At 36.5% G+C, this 12,997-nt stretch overlaps 1 protein-coding gene across 4 annotated transcripts in view; it reads left to right on the forward strand.

Moving 5' to 3' along the window:
- The window catches only part of ZDHHC21 (zinc finger DHHC-type containing 21), a 69,229-nt gene that overhangs the window by 35,357 nt on the left and 20,875 nt on the right, over positions 1 to 12,997 (forward strand). The gene's annotated exons all lie outside the window — the stretch shown is intronic.

The raw sequence follows: 12,997 nt of genomic DNA on the forward strand, positions 1-12,997 counted from the left end.
TACTGTCCTTCTTTCTTGTGGAGAAAAAGTACAATCAAAGTATGCTGTGGTCTCTGACCCTGTATTCTGTCAGCCAGAGGAAGTGAAAGCTTTAGTGTGTATTTCCTTTATGCCCCTTCAGGTAGGTAGATGGCAGCATATATCTTTTCTAGACCATCTTCAGTTCTAAAGCTGAGTGCTTATTCTCTAGGTGGGAAAAGAAAGTGTTAACAACTCTTGCTTAGGTTTTTGTTTCTTTTTTTCTTTTTCTTAAATTGTGAAAGTGTTCATTAAACAAGAGAAAAAGACTGACTTTTAAACTTGTGGTTATGTTACTTAACCAGTATTTAGGAGAAAACTGGTAGATTATTGGTTAAATGCACAAGAAACAAAGAATTGAGAGAAAGCAGGCCGGTTCACAAACTCTGGGAAGTAAAGGGTTTGGAACCTGATTTTCTTCCATTTCTCTCTTCTCTTGGCTTTGCCTTTTCAGGAAAGTACATTCTCTGCTGGATTGTTTTAATAGCTTTGTAATAACCCCTTTGTTTTTGAGAGTAACTTAATGCTTTTTAGATTTCTTCTTAATCTTTACTTTTAAAATATCCACCTATCATGGGCTTCCAAGGATTTATGTGTTTTTACTATGTGAAGTTTTAAGGAAATGCTTTAATATATCCCTTAGTTAGAGAAAGGGGTAATAAGAAGAAAGGAAGACAAGGAATTTATTCACCATGAATCAGTGCCCCAAATCAGGATTTATTTTTGTGTTGTAAATATTGATTTATAGCCTAAGTCTTATACTAAAGAAGGTATACAAACCCAAGAAGAATTAATATTACCATCTTCTTTGTGAATAGTAATTTTAAAAAATCTCTATAAATTCTCAGGTAATATTGAGACAAAAATTCATATTTAGAAAATTGCAGGAACATAAGTAATAGGTATCTTTCTAAATAAATGGGGATAAATAAAACATTTTCAGTTAGAATCACAGAATCCAAAATTAATAAAAATTATAAACTTGGATATATTTGTAGGAGTTTTTCAAATATTAGATGTCAGATTAATTCAACCATCATTTGTATTTATCATGCCACTATAATGTTATTTTTTATTTAAAATACTCTTGAAAATAATGTCTTCCTTTAAGCATGATTAGGATGAAAATCATCTTAAAAGATTTCAAAACTTGTAGGTTGGGGAGCAATTTGGCATTTTAAATTAATAAAACGGATAGATATTAAAGAAAATAAATTTTCTTTGGTCAGAGTCTCTGTTTGACTATTTTTTACATTTTAAATAAATTTTAAATGTTTATAAGCAAATATCTGGTCATTTGGCATCTTGTTAAATTGTAAAAATATAGTTTAATAATTAACAGAATAAGTTATAAAAATGTAGTTGATCTTATTGTATGCTAATTGTTTACCAAAACCATTATTAGAAAATTATAACATTTTAATTAAATATGAGGGAAGGTATCATTATAATTAGGGAGTATGCTTTCTATAGTTCACTATTTATTGATCCATGAATATTTCATTCATTTATTTCAGGAATTTTGCTTTATATTTTTCTTGATTTGTAATAGTTGAATTAGTGGAAAATGTCAACTCTCTTAAAATACCATGAGAGGATAAGTAGTGTGGTTCCCATTGCACAGAAAAGGTACTGAGATTTAGAGAGGTCCAGTAACTTGTCTAAGCAGAGAATTATCCCACCTGCCAGAGGTGTGTTTGGGTCCATTTCTGTCTATGCCTGAGTCAGTATGCTTTCTGTACTTATCAAGTTACTATTTGACTGTTTGCACTTTACCCTGAGGAAGATTTTTCAGCAGTTTAAAAAACAGTCAAACATCCACAAAATCTCCAGAGAAATCTTATTGGATCTCCTGATTGGTAAATTCATACTTGGCTGTTTTCATTTTTAATTGAATCAGCACATTTTTAGTAGTTAATCTAATGTAAAGATTGTCAAAATACATGTTATAAAAGCATCATAGAAAGTTAGAAATATTTTAGAAAGTATATACCTGCTGGCAATCACACACTGTAGGCAGTACTATCTCTACATTGTTTCTATGTGAGAAAATGAGAGATTATTTTCTTTCTTAAATAATCTGTAACTATTAGCATAGAGTTTATGCAACTAATCATTTGTGGCACAGTTCTGAAGTTACATCTTTTAAATTGTTTTTAGATGAAGTAGATTCAGGTAATTTTTAGTTGATTCTTTTGTATCTATTTTTATATGAAGGGGGAAAACTAATATATTAATTGCATTTAAGGCTACGGGGTAAGTTACAGAAGTGGGAAAGGATGGGAGAGAATTTCAATAAAGGACATATTGCCAGTATTCAGGAGAGGGAAATAAATAGTGTTTAGCAGTCCAGCCAACTCTTCTGCTAGGAAGATGCATTATTATTATTCCAATTAGCTCCTATCTAATAGTGTTGCTAGGGATTGATGTCAGATAGAACCTTGCCATGGAGTTATTTGCATAGATTTTTGGCTAACAAAGAATAGAAGTAGCTAGAGGACTTGGTTGCAGGTAGCTTTGAGTATTAATAAATCTCTTTATAGTTTAGTTTAATCTTCTTATATAATCAATCTTAAAGTATACTGAGTACTTCAATTATTTATTGCTATTTTAAAAAATGATTTAGGCTTTACGCTATATTTATATAGAGTCATTTATTGTGGACATTTTAGAATGAATAAAATTTCTGGCAATATGTATTTAGCTTATTTTTGGCAAGAATAGCCAAAAATAGTGTGAAATTGAGATAAATATGAAATGAAAGTTATTTCATTAATAAGTATAGAGATAATTTGTTTTGTCTCTTTCCTGAAATGCTGGTCGAAGTAGCATCTCTTGGTAAATTTTTCTTTCCTTTTTCTTTTTTTGCTTGAAAGGTATAGTGTCAGATGTATAATTAGTTAATATGTGTAAAAAAAAACTATATAAGAATACCCTACTGTTCTAACAATTGTCAGTTCTATATGTCGTATATCCTTGTGCTTTTACTGAGGTGGAACAAAGAAACTTTATACTAAATCTTGACCTTGCTTTGCAGTACCATGTCTCCTGAATGTATGTCCTCATTAAATTCTATATAGCTAATTATTTATGAATATTATTACACTTAGTGTAAAAACTTAGCATTTTAATTTCTCTGTGAGAATCTTTTAGTCACTGTGAGTTTAAGTGGTTAAATGCAATTTTATAATCTCACTCATCTCTCATTTTTTATCAGATGCATATAGCAAGAAAGTATAGTATCCTGCTTTCTTACCAATTTGCTCTAACTTTTCTAGAGTTTTTCCTGGTAAAAGATAGGAAGGCAGACAAAATTATTTTTCTGAGATATTTTACCTTCAGCCATGAACCTGGCAGTCAGGTGCCAGTGAAATTTGCTCCCTGAGAAAGCTGCATTTATATCTGTATCCAAATTTAATGTATAATTCTGATCACTCAGCAAGAGCCTTGAGTCAGGTATGAAGAGTGATTTTTTTTTCCATTCAGATATTAATTTCCACTAGGATTTAACAAAACTGAAAAGTACATTTTACTTGGAGACTGGAGGTGAGAGTACAATACAGTATAATCCTTTTTTTTTATATACAGTATAATCCTATAACTTCTTTTGTGATTCGATTGTAATAAAATTGAAGCTGAAGCCCATCCCAGAAAGTGCTGCTAACTGTACATATATGGTAGGATTTTACTTTATGCAAAAGCAAGTGCCACATGAACCTAACCTCAGCATGTGAAGTTGGTTATTTAGCCATTTTCAAAATTCAAATCTGTATATTTTAGATATCTTAGTTGTGATCTTAGCTATTTTCATTTTTGAAAAACAGAAAACAAACCCCTGCCAGGAGTACAGTGGGGGAAGAAGGCAGAGTTTGGTAAGGATATCTGGAGATACTTGTGATGGTCACAACTGGGAGAGTGCTGCGGGCATTTAGCAGGGCTGCTGCTAAATGTGCTGCAATGCATAGTGCCATCCCTTACAAAAGAGGATGGATTGGCACAAAGCGCAGTGATGTGGAGGCTGACAAACCCCTTCACAGTAGCAGAAAGATCACAAATACCTCTCATGTTAATTTTCAGGCTAGTCTCATAAAAACACAGAAAACGGGGACTTCTGTGGTGGTCCAGTGGTTAAGACTACGTGCTTCCACTGCAGGGGGCACAGGTTTGATCCTTGGTTGGGAAGCTAAGATCCCGCATCCCGGGCCAGCAAAAAAAAAAAAAGCCAGAAAGTAACTTAGAAATAATAGTTATGAATAAAATTGCTTTCTACTGATTAAGACTATTACCACTTTGGATGTAAAATTTTCTTTGTAAAACAGTTGTTTATTTTCAAAAATTTTGAAGAACACTCATGAATCAGTTAAAAAATAATTTGTCAAGCGTCTTCTCTGTGCACGGTGCCTCTTCTAGGCTCTGAAGATGCAGCAGAGACCACAGTAAAGTTCATGAATTAAGGAGCCTACATCCTAATTGGAGGAGCCAGGTGATAAGCAAATATATGGTATAAGGTTAGTATTATGAAATGTATAACAAAAGTGGGTAAGGGATAGAAAGTAATGCTGATACAGTCACAGGAGGCCTTTCTCATATTGACACTAGAGCAGAGATCTGAAACTCAAGCATGTCACTGATACTGGGAGGAAGAGCCTTCCAGAGAGAGGAAAGATCCCATGCCAAGAATGTGAGGTGGGAGCGTGCTTGATATTTTCAAGGTACAGTAAGGAGGCCAGTGTATCTTGAGTGGAAAGAGGTAGGGCAGCAGTAATAGGAGATAACTGAGAGCAGTGAGAGCTGGGATTGGAGGCGAGACTTTGTTTTGTCAGGAGGTTTAATTTAAAGATTGAGACTTTGGAATCTATTGAAGGATTTCTAGCAAAATTACACAAACTCATTTACATTTTTGAAGGAAAACTGATTGCTAGGAAGAATAAATTTAGGGACAATGATGGCAACAAAAAGATCAGTTACTAGACTATTAAAATACAGTCCCAACAAGATGGCAGTGGATAGGGGATAGTGGCCGTGTTGAAAAGTGGTGCCTTATAGTTTGAGAGCTAACAGGATTTGGAGATGATTTGGATGTGGGATATGAGATAGAAAGTGACAAGCTAAGTATGACTGCAAGGTTTTATATCCTGAACTGGAAGAATAGAGATACCATTTACTGAGAGGGAGGAACCTGGAGGAAGACTTAATTTTAGGAAAAAGTTAAAAAATTTTGTATCTGTTGAGGTACCAATTCAGTATCCAAGAACAGATGTTAAGTAGACATATAGATGTTAAGATATAGAAGTCTGGATTTCAATAGAGTGGTGTGAGCTAGGTATATTAGTTTGGGGCCTTTAGTATAAAGATGGCACTTAAAGCCATGGAACCTGATAGGAGATAATCTCGGGAGTGAGTATAGATGGACAAGAAAACAGATCTTAAGAGAAAGCCCTGTATGTGTTGGTTGCTCAGTCATGTCCGACTCCTTGCAGCCCCATGGACTGCAGCACGCCAGGCTTCCCCATCCTACACTAGCTCCTGCAGTTTGCTCAAACTCATGTCCATTAAGTCTGTGATGCCATCCAACCATCTCATCCTCTGTCATCCTTTTCTCTTCCTACCTTCAATCTTTTCAGTGAGGTGGCTCTTCACGTCAGGTGGCCATAGTATTGGAGCTTCAGCATCAGTCCTTCCAGCCAATATTCAGGGTTGATTTCCTTTAGTATTGACTGGTTTGATCTCCTTGCTGTCCAAGGGACTCTCGGAGAGTGTTTTGCGTTATGTTCTCCTCTAGGAGTTTTATAGTTTCTGGTCTTAAACGTTTAGATCTTTAATCCAGTTTGAGTTTATTTTTGTGTATGGTGTTAGAAAGTGCTCTAGTTTCAGTCTTCTCCAGCACCACAGTTTGAAAGCATCAATTCTTTAGCACTCGGCCTTCTTTATGGTCCAACTGTCACAGCCATATGTGACTACTGGAAGAACCGTAGCTTTGACTATACAGACCTTTGGCCAAGGGATAGCTCTGCTTTTTAATACACTGTCTAGTTTTGTCATAACTTTTCCTTCAAGGAGTGACCATCTTTTAATTTAGTGGTTGTAGTCATCAACAGTGATTTTGGAGCCCAAGAAAATAAAATTTGTCACTGTTTCCACTTTTTCCCCTTCTGTTTGCCATGAAGTGATGGGACTGGATGCCATGATCTTGTTTTTTTTTTAATATTGAGCCAGCTTTTTCACTCTCCTCTTTCACCCTCATCAAGAAACTCTTTAGTTCTTTGCTTTCTGCCTTTGGAGTGGTGTCATCTGCATATCTGAGATTGTTGATAGTTCTCCCTGCAATCTTGATTCTAGTTTGTGAGTCATCCAGCCCGGTCAAGTGATGTACTCTGCATGTAAATTAAATAAGCAGGGTGACAATATACAGCCTTGATGTACTCCTTTCCCAGTTTTCATCCAGTCCATTCATTGTTCCACGTCTGGTTCTAACTGTTGCTTCTTGACCTGCATACAGGTTTCTCAGGAGACAGGTAAGATGGTCTGGTATTCCCATCTCTTCAAGAATTTTGCACAGTTTGTTGTGATCCATGCAGTTAGAGGCTTTCACATAGTTAGTGAAGCCAAGCTAGATGTTTTCTTGGAATTACCTTGCTTTTTTCCTATGATCCAGTAGATGTTGGCAATTTGATCTCTGGTTCCTCTGCCTTTTCAAAATCCAGCTTGTACATCTGGAATTTCTCAGTTCATGTAATGTTAAAGCCTAGTTTGAAGGGTTTTGAGCATTCATTACCTTGCTAGCATGTGAAATGAGTACAATTGTATGATAGTTTTAACATTCTTTGGCATTGCCCTTCTTTGGGATTGGAATGAAAACTGACGTTTTCCAGCCCTGTGGACACTGCTGAGTTTTTCAAATTTGGTGGCATATTGAGTGCAGCACTTAACAGCATCATCTTTTAGGATTTGCAATAGCTCAGCTGGAATTCCATTACCTCCACTAGCTTTGTACTGATGTTTCCTAAGGCCCACTTAACTTCACAGTCTAGGATGTTTGGCTCTAGGTGAGTGATCAACCATCGTGGTTATCCAGGTCATTAAGATCTTTTTTGTAAAGTTCTTCTGTGTATTCTTGCCCCCTCTTGTTAATATCTTCTGCTTCTGTTGCTTCCATACTGTTTGTATCCTTTATTGTGCCCATCCTTGAATGAAAGGTTCTCTTGGTATCTGCAATTTTCTGGAAGAGATCTCTAGTCTTTCCCATTCTGTAGTTTTCCTCTATTTCTTTGCATTGTTCACTTGAGAAGGCTTTCTTTTCTCTCCTTGATTTCTCTAGAAGTCTTCATTCAGGGGGGTATATCTTTCCCTCTCTCCTTTGCCTTTCACTTCTCTTTTCTCAGCCATTTGTAAGGCCTCCTCAGAGAACCCCTTTGCCTTCTTGCATTTCTTTTTCTTGGGGATGGTTTTGGTCACCACCTCATGTACAATATCATGTGTTACAACTGTTTTTTTTTAGGGCTTTTTAAAATGCAAAGTAATCATTAATTTTCGGCTGCACCGGGTCTCTGTGGTTGTGCACAGGCTCCCTCTACTTGCGGTGAGCAGGGCACTCCTGCTGCTGGGTGTGGGCTTTTCGCCGCAGTGGCTTACCTTGTTGCAGAGCACAGGCTCCAAGAGCATGGCTTCAGTGGCAGTGGCTGTGGGCCCCGAGCAGGGCCTCTGGTGGTGGCACATTGGGCAGGTGCTCCCTGGCACATGGAGTCTTCCTGGGCCAGGGATGGAATCTGTGCCACCCGCTTTGGCAGGTGGATTCTTATCCAGTGCGCTACCAGGAAAATCCACAACTGTTGTTTTATAAGAAATCTTGTCATATAGTGTAGGAGTGTTTCTCAGCCTTTTTATTTCCATTATTTCTGTTCCCCTCAGGAGCCTTTTTAGACACTTGCTCCTCTTCTCTCTGTGAAGTTAAATACTAAAGGAATAAGATTTTATCAGGTAGGACTGATTTTGGACAGCCACAAATCACTGTAATAGCTAAGATTTTTTATCCTCCAGGAACCAATTTTCTCTCTTCTGGGGGCAGTACTGCCCCTACTGAGAAAGCATGCAGGAGAACAAATCCTCCCCTTGTGCTTTTTATATAGGAGTGCTGTGCTATCCTTTGCCTTTATTTTTCCAGTGAAATTTAGAAACCGCTTACTTGGCAGTTTACAAATCAAAAGAAAGTGAAAAACTCCTACCAGTAGGACTCTACTGGTGAGGGAATTTTATTGGGATTGTATTAATTCTATACATCAGTTTGGATAATTGACATCTCTGCATTACTGAGTTTCCTGATCCTAAACATAGTATAGCAGCAGGAAGAATCTGGAAACATGGGTAATATAATGATGATGAGTGAGTAGTTAAAACTTTTTCTGAAAAGAATATTCACATATTTACCAGTGAGTTCTAACTCTGTCATGTGTGAAAGGGAACAATAATTCCAGTCTTATGCAAACTTATTAAAATAATAGGTAAAGAGAAAACTCTTCCCAACTTATTTTATGTGTATAACATATGTTGGATATATAACCTATCAAAGATAATAAGAAAAAGAAGGAAAATGAGACTAGTCTGATTATGAACATAGATAAACAACCCCTAAACAAAATTTTAGCCAACTGTATCTGGTTATATATAACCAGCCTGGACAAGTTAAGTTTATCTTAGGAATGAAAGGTTATTTTTACACTAGAAAATCAATCAGTATACTTTATCACACTAACAGATTAGGGAAGATCCCCAGGTGTATGAAGACTACATATATCAATGTATGAAGACGAAGATACAATTCAACCTCCATTTATGTATAAACTCTTAGCAAACTAGAACTAGAGAGCTTTTTGAGTGAGATAAATGGTTCCAAAACAAACCAACAACCAAAAACCACACACAGAACACAACACAGCAGCTGTAGCTTGTTTAATGATAAAATGTTGACCTCCAAGTTGCGGGACAAGGTATTGATGCCTCTGTGCCCCCGTAACCATTGTTATGAAACACAGTGCTAGAAATTCTAGTCTATACAGTGAGGCAAGAAGGAGGAGGAAACAGTAAAACTGCTGAAATAAATAAGCCCATCATTACTCTTGTGTAAATATGTAAAAGTCATGATGTCATGATTGTGTAAATAATTTATTCAAAGATTCTTTGGGGTTTTAAAAGAAAGTTTAAGAAGTGTGACTCTAATAAAATATTTTTAAAAATCAGTTTTACTTCTAAATGGCAGCAAGCAATGCTTTAGACAGTGAAATTAATGGCAGAACTATTTATAACTGAATCAAGAAATAGGAAGTTCCTGAAGGAAATCTGACTAGAAGAAGCACAAGACCTCTAGGGGAAAATTGTGACTCTTAGTGGAGAGAATATGTCAGGTGTGTTTATGTCTGAGTGTGTATGTCATAACTTGAAATCTGATTTTAAAGTTATTATGGAAATATAAATTACAGTTGACCATTGAACAACACAGATTGGAACTATGCAGGACTGCTTACCTATGTGTATTTTCAGTAGTAACTACTCCAGCGGTTGGTTGAATCTCCTGATGCTGAGGAGCTGTGGGTATTGATTGCCTACTATGAATTATATACAGATTAACCCCTGTGTTGTTCAACGGTCAGCTGTATTTAGAATAACCAATAATTCCTTTTTTATTTATTTTTTTTTAATTAAATTTTTTTTTTAGTTTTTTATTTTTAAAATTTTAAAATCTTTAATTCTTACATGCGTTCCCAAACTCATTTACCATAATATCTTATTTTCAGATGTAACACACTAGTGATTCAATATGTTATAGATTATACTCCATTTAAATTTATAACAATACAAAGGCTGAATTTCCCTGTCCTGAACAATATATCCTTGTTGCTTATCTATTTAATACTTAGTAGTTTGTGTCTCTTAACGCCATAACAAGATATTCTTGAAAAAGAACAAGTTGGGATAATTTGGCCACCTAGATATGGAGAGTTAGTACAAAGCCATGGTAACAAAGATGTGCTCACTAGTATTGGGATAAACATATAAACCAAGAAAGCTGAATAGAAGAGCCCACATCAGACTCATTCATGTATGGAGACTTGACCTCTGATTACTGAGGAAAGGCCAGCTTTTTAAATAAACCATCCTGGGACTATTGAATATCCATACAATAAAAGTAAATTCAGAACTGTGTATTTCTCTGTGTACAAAAATGAGTTCCACGTGGACGAGTGACCCACATATGACAGGCAAAATTATAAAGCTTTTAAAAGCTTTAGGAGATGATATAGGAGAATGTCATTATTACCTCAGGATTGGGAAAGATTTCCGAAATACAAAACAAAAAAGCACTAAAAGAAAAGATTGATGAATTGGACTGCATTAAGAATGTGGGGTTATCAAAAGTTGCCGTAAAGAGAATGAAAAAGTAGACTCGGAGTATGAAAAGACATTGTAATAAGCAACAGAAGCGTAGCATCAGGAATGTCTGAAGGGCCAGTCAGCGACCTTTCCCTTAAGTCAGGGGTGAGGGGTTGGATGAGGGGAGAGATGCGCTGAGGGCGTCTGTGTGTGTTCTCAGATGCCCACGTTCTTTTCTCTAAGCTGAACCTGTGTTTTCTGTGCTCATCTATGTATAAACACATTTCTTAACAAAAATGGGAAGAAATGAAAACTATAAGCACAGTTACGTGTTATTAGTTTCCTAGGTTATAGTTCACCACAGACTGGGGGACACGAAGGACAGAAAGACGTTTTCTCATAGTTCCGGAGCCTGGGAGTCCAGGACTGGGACGTCTGCAGTTCTGGCTCCGCTGGAGGCCTTTCTGCAGGCGGCCCCTTGTTGCTGTACCCTCGCGTGGTCTCGCCTCTGCTGCAGCACGCACGGTGTCTCCCTGGGTTTCTCAGTTCCCTCTTAATAAGGGTACTCGTCAGGTTGGATTAGTGCCTGCCCTGAGCGTCCCATTTTAACTTCATCTGCTCTCTAAAGGCTTTTTCTCCAAATACAGTCACATTCTGAAGTACTGAAGATGAGGTGGGATGAGGACTTCAACATACAAGTTTTTGGAGAGCCATAATTCAGCCTTAACAGTGATTATGTAGTAAAGCTTTAAATAGCAAATGGGTACTTGTGATTTAGATAAAATTTCCCAAGCCAATTTTTGGATTCAAAAGTACTGTATCTAAAAAAAAAAAAAAAAAAAAGAAAAATCGAAGACAGAAGGAAAGATGTTGTGCTCTGGAGATGTGTGTTAAATGCCTCAAAGTATGGATTTAGTACTTATGTTAATTATGTGTGTATAAGATTGAAATACATTTTTTGAAAAAGAGTGATAAAAAGCAATTTCTGAATTATTTTACTATTTTACACAAATACTCTTAATAATAAATGTATATCTAAGTGGATAAATATAATTTTAAATAGATCTTTTATAGTCTCGTCTTCATCCCTAAGAGGTATAAATTCTAGTTGGCAGAGAATTTTTTAATCTTTTCACTGGGGAAAAAGAGGATGAATTTTATTTGGTTACATGTGTCACAGATTTTCCTTGACTTACAGTGGGATACATCATGATAAACCCATCCTAAATTAAAAATATCCGAAGTTGCACTATCTTAAAGTCAAAAAGTCATAAGGTGAACCATTGTAAATTGGGGACCGTATGTTTTTTTATTAGGGTGAGCTCTACATAGCACAATGTGTGAATTCCTAAAATTTGCCCCACTATGCAAAATCATTCAAAGAAAACCATAAGGGTTATGCAGAGAAATGAAAATATTCATAAACTTTGTCAGTGACACTTAAAAAGGACACCTAATAAAAACAGCAGCATGGTCTTACATGTTAACTAGTTAAGATATGCTGCAAGGAACATTGCGTTTTACCTTAGAAGAGACCTAAAATTTTCTCGTGGAAGTGAGTATCCAGAAGGGTTGCCTTATGTGAGTTATTACAAGTGATGGGAGGAGAGTCACGTGAAATTGGAGGGAAAATTTAATACCAGTTGTGGATGAATGTGACTTATAACACTTATGACAAGTTGAGGTAGCTGGTAGATGTTTGACAGTGTGTATTTTGTGTATTCCAGTATGGCTTGGGTAAAGGTTTTATTGTTCATCTTGGGTTTCTTGCAGATAAAATCACATATAAACAAACACAAGAGCCTTGCTATGGTCAAATTGTTGCTTAATGTATCAGTCATATTGGAGCATATTTGTGCTTTGAAAAAGCATTGTAGAAGAGCTTACTGTACTGAATTCGTGGTGTCATTTATAGCCCCATCTTTTCCTCTTTACATGTGTTGTAGGGATTCTCTGTTCTCTTTTTACTGAAGTTTTGAAATGACTGCCTAATATGTGACTATTACGTAACCTCTTAAGTGTCTTGGTGAATTTTAATTTCTTCCCGGCTAATAAACTGGGTGGTTTGAGTGTGGACTCAGAGTTGTGCTTGAGCCTGGCGGATGATCCCTATGGTACATAGAAGAGCATCAGTTCTTTTGTTTCAAACAAGATCATTATGTTCAGTGACCTCCCTGTTTCTGGTATTGCCACCAGAGTACTGTTAAGTCCTAACCTGAATCAGTATTGAAAAAGCATGTGGATGGTTATGTTTTGGGGTCCTTCCCCTTCCTTTGTTGCTTTTTATCCACCGTGACTTTTTCATTCCAAAGCTTCGCAGCAACAGGCTTCCAGAAGTCTTTGTTCTTTCATCTCCCTTGACTGGACTAGTCTATCCAGAGGAGGGAGAGAGAAGGAAAGAACTCTGAGGGTAAATGAAATGGCTTCTCCTTGTTCTCCTGACCTCCTGCCACAGCTTCTTTGGATCACCTTCAAGACTCTCTTCTTCATGCCCTGGGCTGGAAAATCAGTTTTCCCTCACAGCTTTTCTCTTTCTAACCTTTCAGTCTAGGCATCCCCCTTTGTTTCTCCTGTCCTCTGTGCACACATTCCTGTTAAAACATGTATCTCATTG

Source organism: Capra hircus, chromosome 8, assembly GCF_001704415.2.
Source record: "Capra hircus breed San Clemente chromosome 8, ASM170441v1, whole genome shotgun sequence".
In the NCBI taxonomy this organism is placed as follows: Eukaryota; Metazoa; Chordata; class Mammalia; order Artiodactyla; family Bovidae; genus Capra; species Capra hircus.